The 24,004-nt window shown below is 43.7% G+C and overlaps 1 protein-coding gene across 8 annotated transcripts in view; it reads left to right on the forward strand.

The window, feature by feature from the left end:
* Positions 1-24,004, forward strand: part of DMD (dystrophin) — a 1,951,117-nt gene that overhangs the window by 1,822,519 nt on the left and 104,594 nt on the right. The window lies entirely within an intron of this gene.

The following is a 24,004-nucleotide window of genomic DNA, read 5'->3' on the forward strand; positions in this document are numbered from 1 at the left end:
AACTAGGAAGACTTTTTTTTTTTTTAAAGATTTATTTTTATTACAAAGTCAGATATACAGAGGAGGAGAGACAGAGAGGAAGATCTTCCGTCCGATGATTCACTCCCCAAGTGAGCCGCAACGGGCCGATGCACGCCGATCCGAAGCCGGGAACCAGGAACCTCTTCCAGGTCTCCCACGCGGGTGCAGTGTCCCAATGCATTGGGCCGTCCTCAACTGCTTTCCCAGGCCACAAGCAGGGAGCTGGATGGGAAGTGGAGCTGCTGGGATTAGAACTGGTGCCCATATGGGATCCCGGGGCGTTCAAGGCGAGGACTTTAGCCGCTAGGCCACGCCGCCGGGCCCTAGGAAGACTTTTTAAAAAAAGTTCCATAGGCTCAGATTTACCCTCCTTCTTCCCCTCCCGCCCCGCCACTGGTTTCCCCTATATTATAACAATCGTATAGTCCTTCAGCAGCAGTCACAGTCCATTATCCTGCTATTTAAGTGTATCCTGACATTCAATGTAGGTATAGACAATGGCAGAGAGTCCAACATCCTATTGTCAAGATGTAGTTAACAGTTTCATTGGGAAGCCACGTTTTATTTTGGAGTATAGGTGCATACTGCACTGTGTCTTTACATCTCAATATACTAACCAAGGAGCAAGATGAAATTAGTTTACATTTATAGGTCCCAGGAGTGATTGATTGGTTCTTTTATCCCATAAATAAGGAGCAGTAATATTAGAACCTTTCACTAGATACAGAGAAACATAATGCATGATCCCTGTCATATAGTTGTGTGACCCTGGACATGAAGTAGACCTTATGATGTGATCAAATTCCTGGTCAGTAAGAGGCCGATCAGAGAATGCCTAAGTGATTCTAAGTAGTTTCTACCTTTGGAACCCAAACAAGAGCCATGTTATTTTCCTTCTTTCTGTTGCTGATGTTACAGTTTGTTAGTGCCCACACACACTAATTTTGCTTCTTAGGGCTAATGTAAATATTTCCACTTAGAATGGCTGAAGGTTTAGAAGCTAAACTTTATGTACACAGAAACCTTACTTCCTATTATCTGTTACATAAGAATTCTTTAAAATCTTTTGCTAACATCACAAAAGATCCTTTGAAGAATAATTGATACATATCAAACATCTAAGAAATGTGATAAGATTATACCTTAAATAAGTTTAACAAATACATGGATTCTTATATAGTTAGCAGGAGCCATATTGGTTAGATCCTTAGGAAAAGTTATTTGGAGAATAGAACAAAGCAAATTTCTAGGAAGGAATTTTGTAGTAGGTGAAGTAAAATATAAGGTCAGGATATTCCAGAAATTGTACCAGCAGAAAGAAAGGTATGACTGAGAGAAGACTGGCTTGGTTTGCAAGCCATTGAAGATTTTTAAAGCAAAATTAGATTTGGTTTCACTGGGATAAATTAAGTGACTTGTGGTGGGTTGAACAACACCTGAAACACCTGCATCTGAAAGCCTGGGATCTAATTGCACCTCTGCTTCCAGTCCAGCTTCCTGCTAATGCATCTAGGAAGCAGCAGGTGATAGGTCAAGCACTGGGCTACCTGCCACCCATGTGGGAGGTCCCAGTAGAGTTCCAGGCTTTAGACTCCAGCCTGGCTTAACTCTGTTAGGGGCGTTTGGGGAATGAATGAATAGATGAGAGATATTTTCCTTGTTTATCTCTCTCTCTCTCTCCTTCTCTCCCTCCCTCTCTCCCTCCCTCTCTCCCTCTCCCTCCTTCCCTTCCTTCCCCTCCCTCTCCTTCCTTCCTCCCTCCCTTCCTCCCTCTCTCCTTCTCTCCCTCCCGGTATCTTCCTCTTCCTGTTATTTTGCCTTTCAAAAAAAATAAAAATAAAATTAAAAAGCTTTAAAAAAAACCTGACTTAAATTGCAGAAACTTTGGCCATGGGAGACTATTGTTGAATCTTTAGCAGAGAAAGCTGAAGACTGTTCTGTGTTAGGGGCGATCGCATGGGGCGATTTCAGGATGCTGGGAAAGAGGGCAAGTTTCCTTATTTGTGTGTGTTAAGTGAGATGAGGGAGTCTTAGAACAGTGGGAGAAACAAGAGGGAGCATGATTTTAGAAGGGTTTTTTTTTTGAACCAAAGTAGAATTGTCTGAAGGTAGTGACAGGACAGTGGGTGAGTTCTAAAGAAAAGGGGAGAGCTGCAACATGCCTTCCACATTGAAGTCTTGGGGAAAGAGAATGGTGGGTGATCCCCTTGAGGAAAAACAAATAATGGCAGATTGATTTGGGAGGTAGGAAATAAATCTGAATTTTATTGATGTATGGATTTGCGGATTTATTTGTAGTTCATTTTCTTGGACACATTTATTTTTGGTAGCTCATAAATGAGTAAATTACTTCATAGTATAAACATGTATCTCTTATTAATCCTCTCAAAAGCCCTGTGAAGTACATTATTATCTACATTGTGTAGCGAAAGCTCAGAAAAAATAGGTAATTTGTTCCTCTAGCATAGCTGGGATTTAAATGGACTTTTAACTCCTAAACCAGCGATTTAGCCCTTGAGCTATACTTTCTTCCTGGGAGGTGACAGTGGCCTTTTGAAGAGGAAATACCCTCCAAACATTGGAAAAGGGGAAAGGAAGAAAGATTTAAGAGCCGTCAACATGATATATTGCTTGCATTTTTATTGTGCATTATCACTTGAAGTACTGGAAGCAGAATACTTCTCCCTTTTCCAAAGAAGCACAACATGTGTCTTGGATACATCCTTTCTTTGGAGCCTGCAGTATATAACAGTATCTACTTTAGTCTTGCCACAGCCCTTGGAACAGGTACTGTTGTTCCATTTAAAAATGAAGAAACTGGACCCAGTGTGGTAGCCTAGCGGCTAAAGTCCTCACCTTGCGCGCGCTGTGATCCCATGTGGGTGCCAGTTTGTGTCCCGGCAGCCCCACATTCCCATCCAGCTCCTTGCTTGGGGCCTGGGAAAGCAGTCGATGTCAGCCCAAAGCCTTGGGACCCTGAACCTGCATGGGAGACCTGGAAAAAAAGCCCCTGGCTCCTGGCTGTGGATTAGCTCGGCCCTGGCCATTGTGGCAGCTTGGGGAGTGAATCATTGGATGGAAGATCTTCCTTTCTCTCTCCTCTCTGTAAGTCTGTATTTCCCCTAAAAAAAAAAAAAAACTTTTTTTTTTTAAATGAAGAAACTGAGGTTGGAGTGGGGAGAGGGTTGCTTCATTTGGTTTAATGATTGAGGTTCCTGCATCCCTTCACGGGCTGCCTGGATTTGAGCCTTGGCTCAGTGCCTTGTTTCAGTGAATTCACAGACAGGGAGAAAGGCAGCATGTGATGGGTGCTTCAGCCCCTTGAGTCCTTGCCACTTACATGGGCTAGCAGGAGTGACTTCTCAACTTGTGTCTGCCTGGAGCTTCACTGGTTTTTGTGGATATTGAGGGAATGAGCTAATGGTCGGGAGATGTGTCTCTCTCTTTATCCCCCTCTCTGCAAATCAGATAAAGAGAAACTGAGGAACCTTATAATTTTTGAAAATTGTAGAATAAGAGGGTCAAAGGATTGAGTTTTAATCTTTTGACCTTTGATTTCCCTGCAAAATGGGATTGAAAAAGTGATGCCCAAATGGGAGGTGATTCCAAGAAGGTTGATGTATTTAGGATCACCATATAATAAATACCCACTAAATAATATCTATTGACACTGTTATCATAAAGTCATAAATGCAGCCCATGATTGTCTTTTCTATTACTCTGTCCTTTGTACAGTGATATTTTCCTAGAACACAGTGGGTGAAGCCAAAAATTTGGAATAAAGTAATATGTATACATAATTTGAATAGATGAAATGTCAAAAAGTCCTACAGAGTTAAGTCTTAGAGTGAGTGTTGTGGTGCAACAGTTCCTGCCACCACTTGGTATCGCAGGAAGTTGGTGATGGAGCCTCAGTGTCATGGGCATGGAGACTTTACCAGTAATACTGGACCACTGGAAGGGGTGAATAGAGTCAGATATATGAAAATAGACTGCAAGGGAGTAGTGGGACCTCAGATGAGCTGGAAGCTGCCAAGTGCTGCAACTTGCCTTACAGTCTGGGGGATGCATCACTGCGGCAGGGTGCCGCTGGCTGGGGGCTTTTCCACCACAAAGGATTTCCTTATTGCTGGGTCTTCCCTATTGCCCTGAAGCCCCTGTGACCTCCACACTTGAGATTGTTCACATCCTGTGTCAGCTCATCAGGTTCACTGAATGGCAACTCGAGTATTCGAGCCTCCCATGGGATGGTGTCATTGGCCGCTGGCTTCCACACGGCCCGGCGCCAGGTGCTGCTGTCCTTGAGGGAGTAAACCCATAATGGGTACGAGACCTCCTCTTCTCCCTCTTTCTCTGTCACTCTACTTTTCCAATGATCTTTAAATTAAAACAAGAGAAACGTCTGTCAGAAAAGCAATGTTTCCTTTGATTTCCCCAGAAGCAATTAATAAGATATCTCTTGGGAGTCTTTCCGTCTGTGGTGAAACATGCTTTTTTTTTTTTTTAAATACATTGAGGGCATAATAGATGCAGTATTTTGTTCTTGGGTGTTATTTACATATTACTGTAATAATGCTCTTTCCCCTATAGAGTAACAAGTTTTGTGAATTGTTCTGTGGAAAACTTAGTATTTTTATTGACAAAACTCAGAAATAAATATAGGAAGTTTAAAAAATGAGCTACTTGTGGTCTTTAGATCAAAGTGGATAAGCAACTAATCTACACTTGATAAATGGTAGCTGGTTCGAATGACTTAAAAGACTTTAAAAAGTGATGGAAAATGTAATTCAGATAGAAACTTAAATTGAAATTCATACATAGTTTTTTTCTGTAATGTCCATTTCTATAAACTTTATGTACTTTTTAAGGATTTATTATTGAAAGTCAGTGCTGGAGCAGGGAGGGAGGGAGGGAGAAAGAGAGAGAGGCAGGGGCAGGCAGAGAGAGAGAGAAAGAGGGTGGCTTTTGAGTCTACTGGTTCATTCTCCTAAGCTTTGCACCAGCCACAGCTGAGGTGGGCCAAAGCTGAGAGCCAGGACATGGGGCAGCACTCTGATATGGGTTGCCAGCACCCCAAGAAGTGTTTCACCCACTGTACCCCAATGATGATGCCTATTTCTGTTCTTTTTGAAAGACCCCGTTTGGTTAGATAATAAAAGTCCTGGCGTTCCACACAAAAGAGTGACTAATAGACAATTTGTCATCTATCTGTATCTAGATTTAGATATCTATATATTCAGATATTTATATATCTGCATTGAAATAGAAATAGGTATAGCTATACTTAGCTATATCTCTATACATAGCTTTATCATCCATGTCTATATTTAGATATATTTAGGTACAGCTTAGGTATAGCTGTACAGCTATATAGTTGTATATAGATACTACAAAGATACATAATATATAGATATAATATGTATATTAACGCTAGAAAAAGCGAGTTGAGTATGTGTACCATAAGGAAGTGATGTTTGAGGCAGTAGGTAAGTTTATCTGAGCATTGCACAGTGTATACATACATGTGTCAGGGTACCATGCAGTACCCTAGAAACGTGTAATTTTTCTATGCCAGTTAAAAATAAGAAATAAATAGAAGAAAGAAACCAAAAAAGTGTCGTTTATCCTGAGAAGTACCAAGGGGGGTTAGTGATTGTGTGCGGGCACATCGAAGGGAGTGTCTGGGATCTGGTGGCTTCGCTGGGCCCTTCAGTGGCAGTGCCCCCATGCTGCCTCCGTTTCCTCGTAGCAGAGCCTGCTCCAGGCTACTCGGGGTTCAGGGTGCCAGGGTGGTTTGGACTGAGCTAAATCTTAACAAGATTGTGAAGTCCAGAAATGACTCTGATGGGGCAGGGTGGGGTGGGAAAGAAACTCAGCTTGCTTCTGGGAAAGTTCATTTGGCAGACAGCTCCTTGTCCAGCTGAAAGAAGCCCACGGGCTCTCTGTTTGAATGCGTAGTGATTAGGAGCCCTTAAGATGCAGAACTAAGTTTGAAGGCCCACTTAGAATGAGCTTTTGTACTTGATTCTGGGTCTCTGCCAGAGGAGGCCTGCTGCTTGGGGACATAAAGACTTGGCTTGTCCTGTTTTGCTCCTGCTTGACTAAGGAACCCAGCGTGAGGGACTGACGGCTTTCTCCTTCGGCCAGTGCACATGTAGAATTAGAGAGTCCTCGTTTTAAAGTGCTGTGTGTTTTCTCTCCTTATTTAAAAAGATGCATTTAATGCAGAATGATAGATGGGGTCTTCACATATTTCGTGGGCAGTGCTTACTACTATGCACATGCCATGTTGGGGGTCTGTGCCTGTATGATGGCCGACAGGAAGTGTTTAGTGATTCTCAAAGGGGGTGCATTCATCCTTACCGTCAAATTAGTTTGTACAAATACACTCTTCTTTTAAAGTACCGCTGTGTGTGTGTGTGTGTGTGTGTATGTATATTACCCCTCCCCCACACATAGGATGCCCCAGAAGGAAGAAGTTTTCTTTTAGTGCAGTAACCCTTGCATGCCTCAGCAGTCAGCAGGCCCCACAATCCCTGTCCTGAGGGATTGGAATCGGGCCTTGCTGTACCTACCCTCCACTGTGTTCCAGAAGTTTAGTTCTAAGTTAGATGCAAGCTTACAACTTGAACTAAAATGTGTTCAAAATGGTGAGTAGGTCTCCAAGTCGCAGACTGTTAGAGCAGAGCCTCAGGTGTTCCGAGCGTTACCTATGTAAATAGAATGATGGGGATTTTGTCTGGAGAAGCCTTCCCTCCCAGTATGCTGGTTGCTTGCCTGGTCATCCTGCCATGCTGCTGAGCAGCCTGCTTCCTGCTCTGGTGTCCTGGTTTTCCTTCGTGCAGAAGCTGCTGTGCCGGCTGAGCTTCCCCAACCATCATGCTCTGCTCCCTGCCCTGGCTCATGATTCCTGCTTATACTGGATTTACAATAAACATGCTGCACAAAGACACATTGTGTCTAGCAGAGTCATGGGGAAGCCATGGAAGGCTTTTGGGTGTCAGAAGGTTTTGGCCTTGGATCCCAGCTTTCGGATGTAAACCTGGGGAAGTTACTAGGCATTTCTGAGCCTTATTTCATTTATCTGTAATGAAGCAGCTGACATAGAACTCGTGTTGTGATGACTGGATATTAACAGGTGCGTACAGTATCTTCCCTTTGGCGCTCAGTGAGTGTTGGCATGCCTGCTGCCATCAGCATGCCTGCTGCTTGTATTTTTCCTCTTAGACTTTATAAGGAATACTTGGCGGTGAAAACAGCTAAAGTAGGGAAGAATATTGTGGCACAGCCAATCAAGCTGCTGCTTCAGACACCCGCATGCCATAGTGGAGTGTTGATTGAGTCCCCAGTACTCCATTTCCCATCTAGCTTCCTGCTGATGTACTGGGAGGTAGCAAATGATGATCCACATGCTTGGGCCCCTATGATCTACCTAGGTGGACTTTCCAGCACCCGACTTTGGCCACGCTCAGTCCAAGGCTGTAAGGGACATTTGTGGGAATGAACCGACAGGTGGAAGATGTTTCACTTACTCTGCCTTTAAAATATTTCTTTTTTGTTTCAGGACTGAAGCAGCAGTCCCCTACATTTTAGTGCTTTGGGCTTCTTCACAGGTTTCCTTGTGTAGAATTGCAGGGATTAAAAGGTATATCTGGTTGAGTGTCAGAAAGCAGAGAGAGGAAGGAGGAACCAAGAGGTAGGGCCCAGCATGGTAGCCTAGTGGCTTAAGTCCTAGCCTTCAACACACCGGGATCCCATATGGGCGCCCGTTTTAATCCCGGCAGCTCCACTTCCCACCCAACTCCCTGCTTGTGGCCTGGGAAAGCAGTCGAGGATGACCCAAGCCTTGGCACCTGTGTGGCAGACCCGGAAGAAATTCCTGGCTCCTAGCTTCAGATTGGCTCAGCTCTGGCCTTTGCAGCCACCTGGGAAGTGAACCAGCAGAAGGAAGATGATTTTCTATCTCTCCTTCTCTCTGTAAATCTGACTTTCCAATAAAAATAAATTACTGTTAAAAAAAAAAAAGACCTAGAGAAAGGGGGATTGGTTCTTCCTTGCTGTGAGGAGGCAGTGCAACAGAGGGGACAGGGCTAGACCTTGCCATTGAAAGGGAAAGGGGAGCAGCTCCCTTCTGTGACTTGAAGGCCATCCATGAGGTGGACACAGGAACTGCAGGCCACCTCATTCTGGAACTGAACCCTCCAATTCATCGAGGGAGACAGGCCATGCTTTGGGTCCAATGGTGTCAAAGAGCAACCTTTTTTGAGATGGTGGAGAAATCTTTTCCCAACAACACTCCACATTTTGGTTCTAGACTCGTATGTTTTGTCCAGAGACGGAGAGAGGTAGACATGGGCCCTTGAGGCGTCATTTAGTAAAGCACTTTGGTCTGTGTGGTTGGACAGGACAGGCGAGTATCTTAGGAAGCAGCTGTGGCAACAGTTGAGTATCTTAGGAAGCAGTCGTGGCATTGATCAGTTTCATTAGAACTAAGCTGCTGTGTGATCTATTTTAAAAGGCAGATTGCAAAAAAGGTGTCTTTAGTAGGATTCAGTTGTTAGTGTCTAGTTTTTAGAAAAAAAAATGAACACGTAACACTCACAAAACATTGTCAGAGACTTCAGTTTTGTGCATGTCACCCCATACCCGGGCTTCTGGATCCAGGAGAGTTTGATTCATGTCCCCTGTTGTCCTCCCCACGGGAGTGTGGCTCGCGGAGGAATGAGTGCGTGTGCCTGTGAGCCTGGTTGTCTGAGTGTCTTGAGATGTGTGCTGTGTTGGACTAATGATTTGTGCTGAAAGAGTCAGCAGATTTTCTTCTACTTCTCCATAGCTGTAGCCGTTTGTTTTTCCTAATAAGATTACAGGGTAAGTGCCAGCCTAAGGCAGAGATGGTTTCAAAAGGCTGTTTTGCAAGATGGCTAATATGCTTTCTCCATGGTACTTACTTAAGGTCAGATTTAACACTCATGTTAGTATTGGCATCCACTTTATTTGTGAAGATGGCGTGGAGGGGAGGATGAATGAAAGTGTGTAGGTGTTGGGAACAAGAGGAACGGAGAGAGGATACAAAGCCTTTCCGATCAGAACCTAAAACTCATAAATTAGATATGTATGAATAGTTGAAAGTTAAAAAATAATTCAAGAACCTGGAGTGAGGAAAGATGCTAGTTGGCTTCAAGATTTTAGACTAGTGAAGAGACGAAGATCTGAACCTGTTTACAGAGTTAATGAAAACAGTTTGTTTTCAGTGTCTACAAGAAAGACAGTTTCGAGAGACATAAATTTTAAAATTGTAACTCCTGTATATGGGCAGAATCTGACTTGTGAACATCTCATTCAACACAATTGGCTGAGCAGTACAGTTCTGTTCATGTCTAGAAGACTATGTTACTCATGTAAAGCCTCTGTTATTTTACCGTTTCATTTATATGAAAGGCAGAAGGATAGAGAAAGCAGTCTATACATTGGTTTACTTCCAGAATACTGACATTAGCCAGGGTTGGGTCAATATGGAAACCAGGAACTGGGAACTCAGATTGGATTTGCCACATCAGTGGCAGAAATCCAAGGACTTGAGCCATCATCTGCTGTCTCTCATAGTACATATTAGCAGGAAGTTGTGTCAGGAGCAGATGCGAGACTTAACCCAGCCGCTCTAGTATGGAATTCAAGTGTTCCAAGCAGTGGTTTAAGCACTGAGCCAAACGCTTGCTCCCTAAATTGGCTATTATAAAATTGTTTTAAACATTAACTGCCGAACTGCCCCGTGTGAGTGATGCCATGTGGTAATACGAATGAAGAACTCTGACATACCATTGTCTTACTGCCAACTTTATTTCTGTACTCCAATGGGGATTGCAGGAGATAAGTGATGCTCTGTATTTTCAGTCATCTACGTTCTGTTCTTTGTAGTTCAGTTAATGTGTCAACCAGAAATGGAATGGGCTTCATTTGGTAAAACATATGGTCAAGTATATCTTAAACATAGACATTGATTCTTTTTGTATGATGAAGTCTAGATACAGGCAATTTTGAGCAATAATTTCTAGGATGCCGTTAGAGGCCTGAAATTCTGTCCACGTATTATTTGTAGTGAGTGGTACTTAACTTTATGACTCCAAGATGAGTGTAGGAAAAAGGAATAACTTTTGCTCCTGAAGCTCTTTGTTTTGAACTTACATTGTCTTCTCAAGCATTGACTAAAACTCTAACCACTTGGTTCCCCTTGGCTGGTTTAGAGAGTTAACAATCCTCCACCCTTTGTAATAGAAGGAAGCTGGGGGAAAGAATGTGGAATGTGTGTTGAGTGAACCAGCCTGTAGTATCTGCCACAATTAAGTACGCCTGCATCATCTTTTCTCCATGATAAATGTTCTGTTTTGATCCTTTTGTTCTTTCTCCATTCCAAGTCTGCTGGTATTATTTAAGGTGACTTCCGAATGTTCATGGGAAATATGTGATGGAAAACTTGTGCTTGGATTTAATGGGTTGTACCGAAAGAAGTTCATTCATTTAATTCTTTGTTTCACAACTTCGTAAAGTCTATTCCAATGTGTGTGTGTGTACATTAGTATGCCCATGACAAAGAATCTGTGTTGCACGCAACATTAATTAGGCTGTTGAACTTCCACATAAGCTTATGATTGTATTTCCCTGTAAAATTCAGTTTTAGCAAAACTCCTGTTCAGTCATGTTAGCCAGAAACCCCCATTCTTATTATTGAAGCACCTTAGATGTCTCATTAATAAGAATTGTTAGGTGTCTTTAACCCCAAGCCATCCTTTGCCCCATTGCTTCCTCTTAGTGACTTTCTAGGGACCAGTCCTCACCCCTGCCCTTGGGCAGTGAATGTCCATTTGCACATGCTGTGTTTAGAGCTGGGCCCATTCTATACTGTGCTCTTTTCCTCTGTTGTGGTAGTCCTGAGTAAAATCTGCTGTTACTACTTGAACCATTGTCTAGCTCTGCTTGTTAACATTGGCCTAGCCAGAGTTTTATGTGTATATATTGCTTGATGAATCACAGACACCCAGGATATGTGATTTGTTCCTATGAAGAGAAAAGCTTTTATTTTCCTCAGGATTTCAGAAGCTGGACTTTCTGACCCCTGAGAGTAGTATGCAATAAAGCCCATAATAAGTTCTTCAATAAATGTTAACTGATGACTTTAAATGTGTAAGTAATTGTCACTTAGTGAAATATAGTCAGGAGACTGGGTTTTAGTTTGTCTTCCCATCTGTTCTTGTATTGGCAAAGGAAGTGCATTGAAGCAATATTTTTGGTGGCACTCATTTTGTTTGAATGCATTAGTAAAGGTGGAGTCTAGAGATTTAATAGCTGGAAAGATTGGAGAAAACCCTGTAACAACTGTTTCCATAGAGTAATTTGAGTGAAAGCCAGATAACAGCTAGCTGTTGGAGGGACTCCATGGTAAGAGCTTTCAAATGGACCTGAAAAAAGGAAAAAGGTGTAAGTGCGTGGTAAGCGGAGAAACCTTTTTAGGGGAACAGAGGTCTGGCTGAGGCAGCAAGTGATGAAGAAATGCCTCCTGGAGCCTGCTAGACACTGAAACCCCCGAAGGTAGCGGGGTGGGAACTGGATCTACCCGGAGGCTTCTGGTAGGGCTGAAAGGAGCTCTGCTTGGGCTGTTAGCCTAGCCTAGAGGGCTTTGGATTCCTGTGATGGGGACTTCTGGTTATTCCAGAAATGCTAGGCAATTTTAAAAAACAAAATGTGTGGCAAACCTACCTACAGAAATCAAAAACCAGGTGTGGAGATAGCGCACCAGTTTGTGACCTCTGGTCTGTGTTTACAGGAAAAGTAATTGAGAGAGATTGGAGATTGTGGAGAAACATCCCTTATGTTGAAATTTTGAGGAGATGAGATTGGAGAAATAGGGAAGGTGAGAAAGTGAGGCTGAAGCAGAACTGTTAGCATTGAGGAAAATGTGGTCAAGACTTTGTACAATTGACAAGGGAGAAAGAACAGGTTAGCATGAAAGTAGATGAGGAAATGTGCAGTTTTGCATTTTTCAAGTAGGTTTTCCACAGATTCTCTGTGAGAGAAAACAGTAAGCTTGAAATGGTAGTGTCAGCCATATTACCAAGAATGTTTTTTTTTTTGATCCAACTAGGTGAAAGCACACAATGATTTAAAAGTGAACTGTCAGTTTGGTTATATGGACAAGTTTATGGAGATATAAAAATCAAATCACATTTGATCATTTTTAGCAGTCTAATTATAAAAAGTTAAAATTTAATTAAACTGACTATACCCTAGAGAGTCTGGGATGTATGTTCGCTGGAGAAAAGAGGATGGGGGGAGGTTGATTAATTAATCAATTTAAAAATAGAATTGAAAGAGACCAGGCTAAACTTACAAATTCATGTGGTTCTGGGACTTCTGTTAATACTTGAGTTACCTATGCTTTGATTGTAAATAACAGGAAAGCAGTGACTAAATGTTTAGAGCCAAAAAAGACTAGTATCTGTCCTTCTAGTAGTGACAATGACCTGTTTGGCAGGGAGACCAGCAGGAAAGCACTTACCTTGGTTTGGTGTGGTTCCAGTGCGAATATGCAAAAGATGGCATGGATTATCAGAAGCTGAGGGCCCCTTTAGTGACTAGATACTTTGCTGAAATTTAAGTTCTTCTGCAGATAAGAATAATAAATACATCACTACTAAGGTGGAAGAAGTTTTTGAATGAGTTGACCAAAAAGAAAATGAGAGGCTAAATAACAAATTCAAGAATTGGAAGTTAAGAGAAGGATTGACTCTGTTCCAGGGTGCTGACTTGGCATTTAATTCCCCTGTGTTCCCTTTCTTCGCCCACTGTCTTACTTCCCTATCCCTGGTCTCCTTGTTGTACATTTCCCCAAGCTTTAAGCCCCAGCCTTGTGTCAGCATGAAGCAGCAGGTAGCCTGGATGCTTCCATGTGTGGGGTGAATTGTGTTTACGGCTCTAAAGACTGTCAAGCAGTTCTTGTAGTTTCAACTATATTGCGGAGGAACGTGGAGCCAACTCATCAAATCTGGTAGAGGACATAGAGTGCCTCGTTAGAGGATGGAAAGAAAGCAGGACAGGTTGGATCACTCTCCTGGCCAAGCTTCACAACATGTTCCTGGGTCTGTGGATGCCATAAGGTAGACTGGGTCAAGCCAATAGACCTTTGGAAGCATTTTATCAACCCTCACGTAATGAAGCCAATGACATCTCAGAATTGTCAAAATCATTCAAGTGACACCCTCAGAACGCTCTTCCCCACATTGGGGTCTCAAAGGTGTCTTCAAATAATTGTCCCCGTCCCTGGGTGCTGATACAGTTGGACAGCAAGCAGTATCCCCCTCATCTGCCTTCCTTTCAGACACAGGAGAAAAATAAATCTGAAACATTTGTGGCACCCACCTTCCTGCATATCTTGGCTCTTCCCACCCTAATTAGAGACCCACATGGGTGTGTATCCCTCTCAACTACGTAAACAACATTAAAAAGAAAATTTTAAAAATTCACCTGAGGGAAAAATCCAGGCCCCAGCAATGAGCCATAAGACATGCAGGTTCTCAAAGCCCCTTAATATTGGCCATTTGTTTCAGAAGTTGCCTTTTACCACAGCAACTAATAATGAGCAAAACTAATTTGAATCTCAGCTTTCACACTGTTGCTAAGAAGTAGTGAGATTCTGCTGGGGAAGGCGGCATGAGGGGATGGAGCTAGCAGGCAGGACTGGAGCAGCCCACAGCCGGGATTTTATGCTCTTTTATTTCACAATTGAACTTCTCCAAAAAAAAAAAAATAGTTTTTGGATTATAACTTGCTCTCTTCACAAAGTTCGCACGTTTTCTATTGCTGCACCTACTTTGTTTTTCTTCATTTGGAGGAAGAGTTAAGGAATCACTGGTGGCAAATAAGTAATAGCATTTCACATCTGGAAGCATAATTTGATAGTAATTGCAAATTTGCAGACTGGGCTTTTGGTAGTTCATGCACGTATGAATGTGTAATTCCTATTTATTTGTGTGTGGATTTATTTTACCCTGATTCAAGTAAAGCTGTATGTTGATTGATGATGATGTTTCAATGAGCTCAAATTTTAAAAGACCTCAATTATATCTAAAAATTTATGAGCCAAGTATGATGTGTTAATGTTCCTCTTCTCAAATAATTTTTTGAAGATACATTCCCAAAATTTCATCTGGTCTTGAAGAGTCTGCAATAATTCCAAACTTCCAAAGCCTGGACATTGTAGCTTCATTTGTTTGCAAGCCAACTCGATTTCAATTGCTAAATTTATTTAAAATTGCATGAAGGTGTTAGATTAAGATCCATGGTTCTTGTCTGTTCTAATGACTTTGAGCTAGCAAAATAGTACTTGTCATATGGAGGGTTTTCCTTGGAGTATTCTAGAAAGAGTAAGGCTTGGGGATCAGAGATGTATGCGTCGTAGTATATTTTACAGTCTGTCTTGCTCCTATAATTAGAAGGATGTGGGAAGCTTGTTTTGTTTGGAAAATTATTAAGATTGACATACAGTAGTAGTTGAATGAGCCAAGTACTGACTTCAGAGCTGTACTAAAAAATACATACTTTGTCCCAATGTTACTTTTTACTCATGATCACTTGGGAGATTTGGATTTTTTTTTTTTCCTGGGCAATAGAGTTAGGAAAAACAAAGGCCATAGCACTATTGTATCTGTGGGTTAATCTCTAGCTGGCTGCCTCTCTGCACTCATTATGTTTATGAGGTCAGTTTCATTCTTTCTACCTAAGAGATAAGCATACGGAAGCTTTGGATCTTTCCAGCAGGTCTCCACAAGTCACTGGGAAGCTGGTCTGAAATACTCCTTATTGTAGGTTCTGCATCTCAGTTCAGGCAAGGATAGCAGGTTATGGTATTATTAAGAGGCAGAAACCAGCTGTAAAATTGAACTGAAGGGGCTTGATGTTTTTCTTTGTAGAACACCTACATTTTCCCATGACTGTAACATGCTGAGGTAGTTTTCCCTATTTTTGCCTGAGCATGTCTAACATGTGTATATGTTTCACTGAAACTTGATCATTCCTTCTGTTCCTCTTTTTTTTTGTTTTTTTTTTCCTGTTTTTCCTCTATTTCTGAATTCGACACATTCTGTTACTACCTTCCACAGAGTCAAAGTCAAAATTGTTCTAGAAGTATTTACCACAGTTCAGAACTCCCTAGGCTGTTCAAAGGGTGTGGGGGCAAAATAAGCCTGATTAATTGTTTCATGCCTCAGAATAAAAAGTGAATGGATCATCTCTTCAGTGGTTGGCAGTCCAACTTGTGGGGTTAGATGTTTTCAAATTTTCCCTGGCCCTCCACTGTCTAGATTTCTCTGCTTTTAGGCTAGATGCTATTAGGTTGGAACCAGCTCTGGGTAAAACAGTGCAATTTATGGAGGGGACTGTGGCCTTCAGCATTTTGATCCTTCTGCTTTCTGCCAGCTGCCATGGAAACGTGGTGTAACTTGTTTCTTGAACAGTCACACTCATCTTGAGTTCCGGCTGGGAGAGTCAATGAGCTCATTACAACTTGGATCCAGGTCCTGGAAACCCGGCTCCCAGAGGAAGTAGAGGCCAGTCTCCCACGAGGCAGGAGGGTGGGGGGCTTAGCTTGCCCCCCCCCCCCGCCTGCATACTTGAGCTGCGCAGTCATCTGCAGCTTGAGCCTGGGACAATGGCACATTGTTCACAGCTGTCTTGAGTGTGGAGGTTTCTGTGTGCATCCTACACACTTTTAACAAGGCTGACTTATCTGTTCCAGCTGTAGGCCAGAGGGAGTGGTGCTGCAGAGCCTAGCAACACATGTAAACTTGAACAACATAGGCTGTGAACTCCCTTGAGGAAGAAAGACATTTAGGGCACCAGAACACTGCTGTGAATTGAAGATAGCTACACAATCTCAGTTCATGTGGATTCTGTACCCTTACAATGCACAGGAAATGGACACCACGCTGCTTTGTTCTCATGTTCCTGAAGCACTGTTTGAGAACATTTGGATTATCACGTATAGAAAGCTGGTGGTACTAGGCTGGTTCGCTTCAGCAGGTTGGAAGTGCACTGGGGAAGTGTCATGAAGTATTACCTAGAGGCCAGATGTGTCATAGTTTCAAGTCTTCGAGGGAGGAAAATGTGAACTGCCTTTGAGAAGCCGTGAGCATTGCTAGAACAAGAATGGTTTGGGTGCTCTGTTGCCTGTTTTGCGGTTATCCATACCCTGAGAGAATCGCATCATCCCTGCCTCTCCCACTTCTGGGTCCTGACATGAACCGAGACGCTTGGGTGGAGCTTCTAATCTCATTTAGACCATTTTCCTCCTACACCTAAGTTCTGAATAGGAACAGGAAAATGGGCCAGGGGAACAGATTGGAGGTTGTAAGCAAGGAGTCTTGGTTTTCTGAGAGGAAGGCAGTAGGAAACTAAGCCAGTGAATGAAGAGATCATTGAAAAGGAGAATTAAAAAAAAGGGAGAGAGAAGAAAAATATCACGCCAGTATTTTCTATGCAGATGTTTGGTTAACATATAGATTATAACATTTGTGTGTAAGTAACTGGAAGAAAATTTAGAGTTGGAGACAGCCCTTGAAAACTTCCAGGAACTGTTAAAGAGAAAGACAGTCTGATTAAAAGTGTGCTTCTCTGTATCTGCCTATTCTGTAAAGAGCCAGAAGGATTCAGTTATCAACGCGTCTATGAGAACCCTACAGTAACAAGTTATAGCAAAAGTCTCATACTGGTGAATGGTGTTAACACCAGTCTTTTTTTTTTTTTTTAGATTTATTTATTTTTATTACAAAGTCAGATATACAGAGGGGAGGAGAGACAGAGAGGAAGATCTTCCGTCCGATGATTCACTCCCCAAGTGACCGCAGTGGCTGGTGCTGCGCTGATGCAAAGCCAGGAGCCAGGAACTTCCTTCCCGGTCTCCCACACAGGTGCAGGGTCCCAAAGCTTTGGGCTGTCCTCGATTGCTTTCCCAGGCCACAAGCAGGGAGCTGAATGGGAAGTGGAGCTGCTGGAATTAGAACTGGTGCCCATACAGGATCCTGGGGCGTTCAGGGCGAGAACCTTAGCCACTAGGCTACACCACCAGGCTCCTAACACCAGTCTTAAGAGGATTATTGCCACTTTCCGGTAAGTTGGCTGAGACCACCCAAGAAGGTAAACATTGATGATTCGGGGGGGGGGAAAGAGACAAAAGAAGAGCTCTGATTCAAAGGAGAGAATACAGGGCAGTTAGAGGAACCCAGTTTTACTTAGCAGAAAACCAGATCCTTGCGAGGGAGTCTGTGCATCAAACCTTTCACGACACCCTTTGATGCTATTATTTAATATCCTTCATTTGGATTCATCATAAGCAGGAGATAAGCCTGAGCTGAGTTTTTGGTCTAACTGCATTGGTCATGAAATAATCTGTCCAAAGCCTACAAAATGGAATTTAGAAAGATAGAAAAAAAGGAGTTCTGGCCTTGGGGTCGGGAACAACTGCAGCTCCCTGCAGTGTGGCGGCTGTGGGGGGGTGCCCCTGCCGGGTCGGACCCAATGCTGGGGACTGAAGCCAAAGACACTGCCAGAAGGCAGTGAACGAGTCCTCGGCCTTGGGCAGCCAGTGCACCAAGTGGTGCCAGGCTTTGCCTGCTGTACCCCGCCCCCGGCAGCAAACTCTTGGGTTTTTAAGATATGTAGTTGCTGCCTGGGACACCCATGAATAAGGGCAGTTTTAGTGAATTTCGGGTGATTCCCAGTGACAGGGTCATGAAAGTTTCAGGCATGTGTGGGTACTGAGACCAGATGGTTTGGAGGGAAATATCCATAAGATAATTTGGGTTAGACTGATTCACCAGCCCAATTAGGAATCCAGAGATGGGCTGTTAGCATAGAGCATCACTGACAGCCACACACCAGTTCATACCAAAGCTATGGATGGGGGCCTGTTTGGCTGGGTTAGGTACCATTATCCGACTGGGTGGTGGAGTGGTGGAGTGGTGGAGTGGTCACATTTGGCAGGGTCAAGACACTGTCCAGCACGCGAGAGAACTTGGTCTGGGGGTAGACTGTGGGGGGTTGGGTGGGCCCAACCCTGTGGAAATACAAGTCCCCCTGGTTAACTCGCAAGCTGGGGTTGTGATGGACTAAGCTAGGGGTGACCATAGCACCTGCCACCACTCATAGGTAAAGGAACCCACAACAGTCTGGGCAGGTCAAGGCAGCAGCACCCGAATGTGCATCCTAAAACAGGATGTGGGGTGTGCCGGGCTGCAACTGGAAGGGTGTTAGAATGGGCAGGGCTGAACAAACCTTAACTCACAAGAAACAACAGAAATCAGGTTGGAGCACAGGGTATGCCAGGTAGGCCCTTGCTCCTGCTGATCAGTGTGAGCCAGGGACACTAAGTCACAGCCATCTAAGGCAGGGGCCAGGACAGGTGAGGGGCTCTGCTAAGCTGAGTCAGAGCAACCACTGGCCTGCGCGTGATCTAAGCCTGGGAACAGGCCCGGTTGGGGAGCTAAGGGGACACCCTAGCTGGGTTGAGTTTTCCATCAAGGAGCGCATGGGCTGGAATGGGGGCTGCGTTCTAATCAGGATACGGTTGTAATCTCACTTGGCACAAGTGTGGACTGGGACTGGGAGCACCAAACTGGCCTAGACTCCAGCACCATCTTGTGCTTTGGTGGACCAGGGTAGATTTGTGACAGACTAGGCTAGGTCTCAGCCCTTACTTTACCATGTGTGAGCTGTATGTGGATATGGAAGAGCCATGGCTGGGTTGAAACATCCAACAGTAAGAACCAGATTGGGTTGAAGGCCAGTCAGGAAAAGCCACTGTTCCTGCTAGGACAGGAGGTGAACTGAGTAGGGCTGGCTCATGGACCCACTGGTATGCGTGAAATCTGGCACTGGGAGGGGTTCTGATGGAGGAGCCTGGGCAACTTCTCTGGCAGGACGCAGTCCCTGCAGGTAAGCACAAGAAGCATGAATGGAAATAGCCCAGAACAGACTATGGAAAGTATCCCACTGGCATACATTTGACATGGTTTTGGGGCAGACCAGGATGAACCAGTTCACATCAGCCATTGATGAATCCGAGCACCAGAACAGAGTGTGGGTTGGGCCAGGTTCGGTTGCTACACATACCAGTACACATTAAGGAATGCCAAGGTGAGATGAGCCGTTCCAGATGTGGTTGCAGCGCCCAGACAGCACATGTGATAATTAGGGGGAGGAGGCAAAGTCGACAGGGGAATGTGGGCTCCCCTGTTGGGCAACTACTTCCATTGGAAAGCGTGAGTCGTGATGGGGGCAGATCAGACTAGGCAGGGCTATAACACCTGTCGGCTGCATGTGAGCTAGATAAGGGAAGGGCCACAGTGGGCTGACTGTGCTAACTGGTGCAAGCAAAAATTAGAGTGGGTGAAGGTTCATTGGGCTTAGCCACATCAGCATCAGCTGGCAGAGGCTGGCACTGGGAGCTAATTCTGTCAAGTCAAATGCCAGAACCACCTGGAGAGTGCATAATCTGGGAGTGGGAGTGGCCTAGTAGGGAGATAGTGGGCACCTCCCTCGTGAATAACCACTCCCACTGGAGTGCATGAAAACCAGGACAGGGACAGGGGTGGCTAGACAGAAAGGCATCTGCCAGTAGGTGTGTGGGCTGGATAGTAGGGTTGGTTGGATTGAACTAGGCTTCAATGCCCATTGACATGTACAAGAGCTAAATGGGACGTGGGACAGACTGGACAGGCCTGCGGTACATACTGGCAAGCATGGAAACCAGGGTAAGGGGCGAAACTGGTGGCGGTTATGGGGAGTCACCCCAACTAGGCTGCAGCTCCCACTGGTTTGCGTGAGGGCCGAGTATGAAGTAGGTAGGATCGAGCTGGACTACAACACCCTTTGGTTCACAAGGAAGACAGTGCTGGAAACAGAACTGACCCAGCAATAGCAACGGCCAGCGTGTGCGTAAGCCGATTGGCGCAATGGAAGGTGTTGGACCCTGTATTAGCAAACTCACGCAATAATCAGGTCTGGGATCATCCCAGATGAAGTTTCTTTGGAGATCCCACCGACTGAACTGCTGATCTCAGAACCCCAACCATGAAGAGACTATGTCAGCCAGTGGACTCTGAATAGGTTTCATTGCGATTGGAATGGCAAGATTGACAGCAATCCAGAACTGTTGAACTGTCAAAACTGCTTGGACCCTCGGAGCGTGCCTCGTGTTGGGGATCTGGGATGGGTGGGAGGCTGGGTGGGGCTTTTTTCTTTGTTTCTCTCCTGACCCCAGATACAGGGGGAAAAATGATAATATTAGTGTGGAAACAATGGTATTACCCACTTTCACCCTGTAGCCCTTGACCCTTTGTACCCTAATTAACTAAGATTATTAAAAAATAATTTAAAAAAAACAAAAACAAAAAAGTTTTTAGACAGCTTACGATTGAAGTTTAGTGATGTGGAGCAAGACACTCTTTAAAATTATTTTAATTGAAAGGCAAATTTACAGAGCTAGAGGAAGAGACAGAAAGATCTTTCATCTGCTGGTTCATTCCCAGAGTGGCTGCAACAGGCAGAGCTGAGCTGATCAAGAGCTAGGAGCTTTTTCTGTGTTTCCCAGGCAGTTGCAGGGTCCCAAGGCTTTGGGCTTTCCCAGGCCATGACCAGGTAGCTGGAAAGGAAGTGGAGCAGCCAGGACATGAACCGATGTCGGCACTTGGAGGCAGAGGATTAGCCAGTTGAGACAACACACTGGCCCCTGAACAGGACACTATCAATGTGGACAGTTAGAAAACTTGTGCATAGATGTCCATGTGAATTACATGAGGAATTTGGTAAAATGTTGATTCTAATTTGTAGATTTGGCTAAGAAGTTAGATTCTGTGTTTCTGAAAATCTTAAGAGGCTGATGCTGTTTGTTCCCAAACCACTTTGACCAACAGGGACCCACATAGATGCATTTGGTAGGTGTTAGTAGCCACCCATGGTGGGATGTAGATGAGGGCTGCCAGATTACAACGAAAGTTGTGTCTGTGCAAGCTCTGTTACGCCCAGACATTTGTTAGTCATTGAAATTCGGACAGCTACAAATCCAATGCAGCACTCCAGAACATTTTGGAATCCAGCCTAGGGCACCATTTCTAAAGATGGAGGGCCTGCTAGATTCTTCTTAAATCCTGTTAATGTAAGGGTGGGAGTATTTGTAAACCTTTTTCAATAGTCCTCCTAATTTGCAAACCAGTAATACCAACACAAGCCCAGCTAGCATGAATTAGGATAATTAATGAAACTCCTGGTGTAATAGAAGCTAAATATAACTGAGAAACTTATTACTGTGGCCATCTTTAGAGTGAGCTTTTTTGATGAATTGCTAGCCAGCCACCCCTGGAGTGTGCATTCCTGATTAAGGCGACTGACCGTTGTCACAGTGTAACTTTAGCTAACAAATGCATACATCATATTGTACTTTCCACATGAGGGTTTTTCAAACTCTCAAATTTACTTTATTAAAGCATAACTTAAACACCTTTAAATTCTTCTTCTTTTTTAATTCTAAAGGCAAAGTAATAGCATTGTGGAGATAGGGACACAGATCCTCCTCCATCTGCTGGTTCACTTCCCAAAGGACCCACAGCCAGGGCTGGGCCACCCTGGAGCTCTGAATGGGTCTCCAAGAACTTGGGCCATCATCCATTATCTCCCATGGTGTGTATTAGCAGTAAGCTAGATTGGAAGCAGAGGCGCTGGGGCTTACACCAGGTATTCCAGGATGGGATGTGTGCATCCTAAGGGGCAGCTGAACATGCTGCACCAAAATGCTAGCCCATATCTTGACAATTCACAAACATACACTCCTGTGGTTACATGGAGAAAGAACCTGGGTTCTTACATCCATGAAAGAACAATTGCCTTAGGGACAAATTGCTGAGCAAAGCAAGATTTATTAAAGACAGAAACCTCTTGCCACACTAATCACCAGTAGTGACTCAGAGAGAGGGAACCGTGAGGGATGAGTCTTTTTGCAGCTTTGGGGAGAAAAAGAACAGCAGCTAACAGTGGGGACAAAACTCATTAAAGGCCCAGAATTGTAATCTAGCTTGCTTAAAGCAAAAAGCCATCTGGAAAAGTGTGATTGGTAACTTCCTTCCTTTCCCTTCATAAATGCCCTGAAGGGCAGAGTCGCTGCTTCCTGGCTATTTGGGGGAGCGGGGAACGGGGAGGGGGGGGGGGGGCGGCGAGGTCACAGGCCCATTAGCTGCAGGTGGTATTTTGGTTTTCCAAAGACAGCTTCTGGGGAGAAAGTGGCTTCTTCCACCCTTTTCATGTTAGGTGGGACCTGATTGTAGCTACAAGTTAGTTCCTTTAACTCCTTACAATGTAATTACCTTATCAACCAACTTAGGGAACATTTCCATAGGGAATATTTGTGTGCCTTTGAGATCAGTTACCTCAAGCCTACCCTAAGCTACCATCTGTCACTAAAAAGGTGAATTTGTTGTCAGATGTACAGAGAGGAGGAGAGACAGAAAGATTTTCTGTGCTGCACTGATCCCAGGAGCCGGCAGCTCTCTCACGTGGGTGCAGGGTCCCAAGGCTTTGGGCCGTCCTTGACTGCTTTCCCAGGCCACAAGCAGGGAGCTGGATGGGAATGTGGGGCTGCCGGGATTAGAACCGGCGCCCATATGGGATCCCGGTGTTCAAGGCGAGACCTTTAGCCGCTAGGCCACGCCGCCAGGCCCCTCTAGTGTTTTTTTACATTGATTTGCATTGTTGTGTTATAAGTATTAGCTCCTGTTATTGTGGTGTAACAGGCTATGGTAGTAACAGGCTAGTGTTCTATTATGAATGAATGTGTTATAAACATCTCCATATCTTTTTTGTGAATATATTTTTACTGCTTTGGGGGAAATATGAAGGGATAGACTACTTGGATCGTAAGAAAGATGTATGTTTAACTTCATAAGAATCTTCTAAATTGGTTTTTGCAACTTCGCCGTTTCACAATTCCACTAATGATGTGTGAATTCCACATGCACTGTGTCTTCAGCAACATATGATTTTGCCAACTCTTTGTTTAATTCTGCAGATAGTTGCAATTGTGGATATTGTTTTCTTCTTTCTACTTTCAGTGTAGGCTGTTTAGTCTCTTCCAAGACCATAAAGCTAATCTTGTTGACCTAAGTGACTTGCATATGGATTAAATTATTGCCATTTCCTAAACCCCTATTAGAATTAGTTTTGTGAGTGTGGTAGTCAGTCATGTTTGGCAGTATGCTGTTTTCTTTCTTTTATTCTTTTTTAATTTATTCGTTCAGTCTGTCAATCAGAACTAGAGTCAGATTAGGCCAGGTTTTTTTTAAGAGAACAGCTGTATATTCAAATGCTGGGAAATATAGAGGGAAGTAAGTGATGGGGTTTTTATCTTCAAGGAGATTTTTTTGGAGCTGAATTCCTGAAACATAAATACACAAGAATGCTAGCAAAGAAGTGTGGCCCAGCCTATATCAAGGCTTGTGTATTGTGTAGATTTGAATAAGGGCACCATCTAAATATAGTTGCCTGCCAGGTAGCTTGCTAGATAGATGACTATAGAAACCACAGTAGCATAAGTTGTCCACTTGTGATTCCATGCTGAAAATTAGAATGATTGCATCTGGGAATATAGAGCCAGTTTTTGGTCAAAGAGTATAAAATTACAGTTATTAGGAATAAGTCTATGACATGGAGACTAGCTAAAAATTATATATCGTATTGCAAAATTCTAAGAAAGTTAATGTTAAGTGTTAGCTCAAAAATGGTAAGTATGAAGCAACGCATATGGTAATTAGCTAGATTTATTCATTTCATAATGTGTATAAATGTCAAAATATCTTGTACTTGAACTATATAACACCTTGTCAATTAAAAAAGATGAAAATATTTATTTGAATCCAAATTATGTCTTACCATACATTTTGTATAAACAGGC

Source organism: Ochotona princeps, chromosome X (genome assembly GCF_030435755.1).
Source record: "Ochotona princeps isolate mOchPri1 chromosome X, mOchPri1.hap1, whole genome shotgun sequence".
Taxonomy (NCBI): domain Eukaryota; kingdom Metazoa; phylum Chordata; class Mammalia; order Lagomorpha; family Ochotonidae; genus Ochotona; species Ochotona princeps.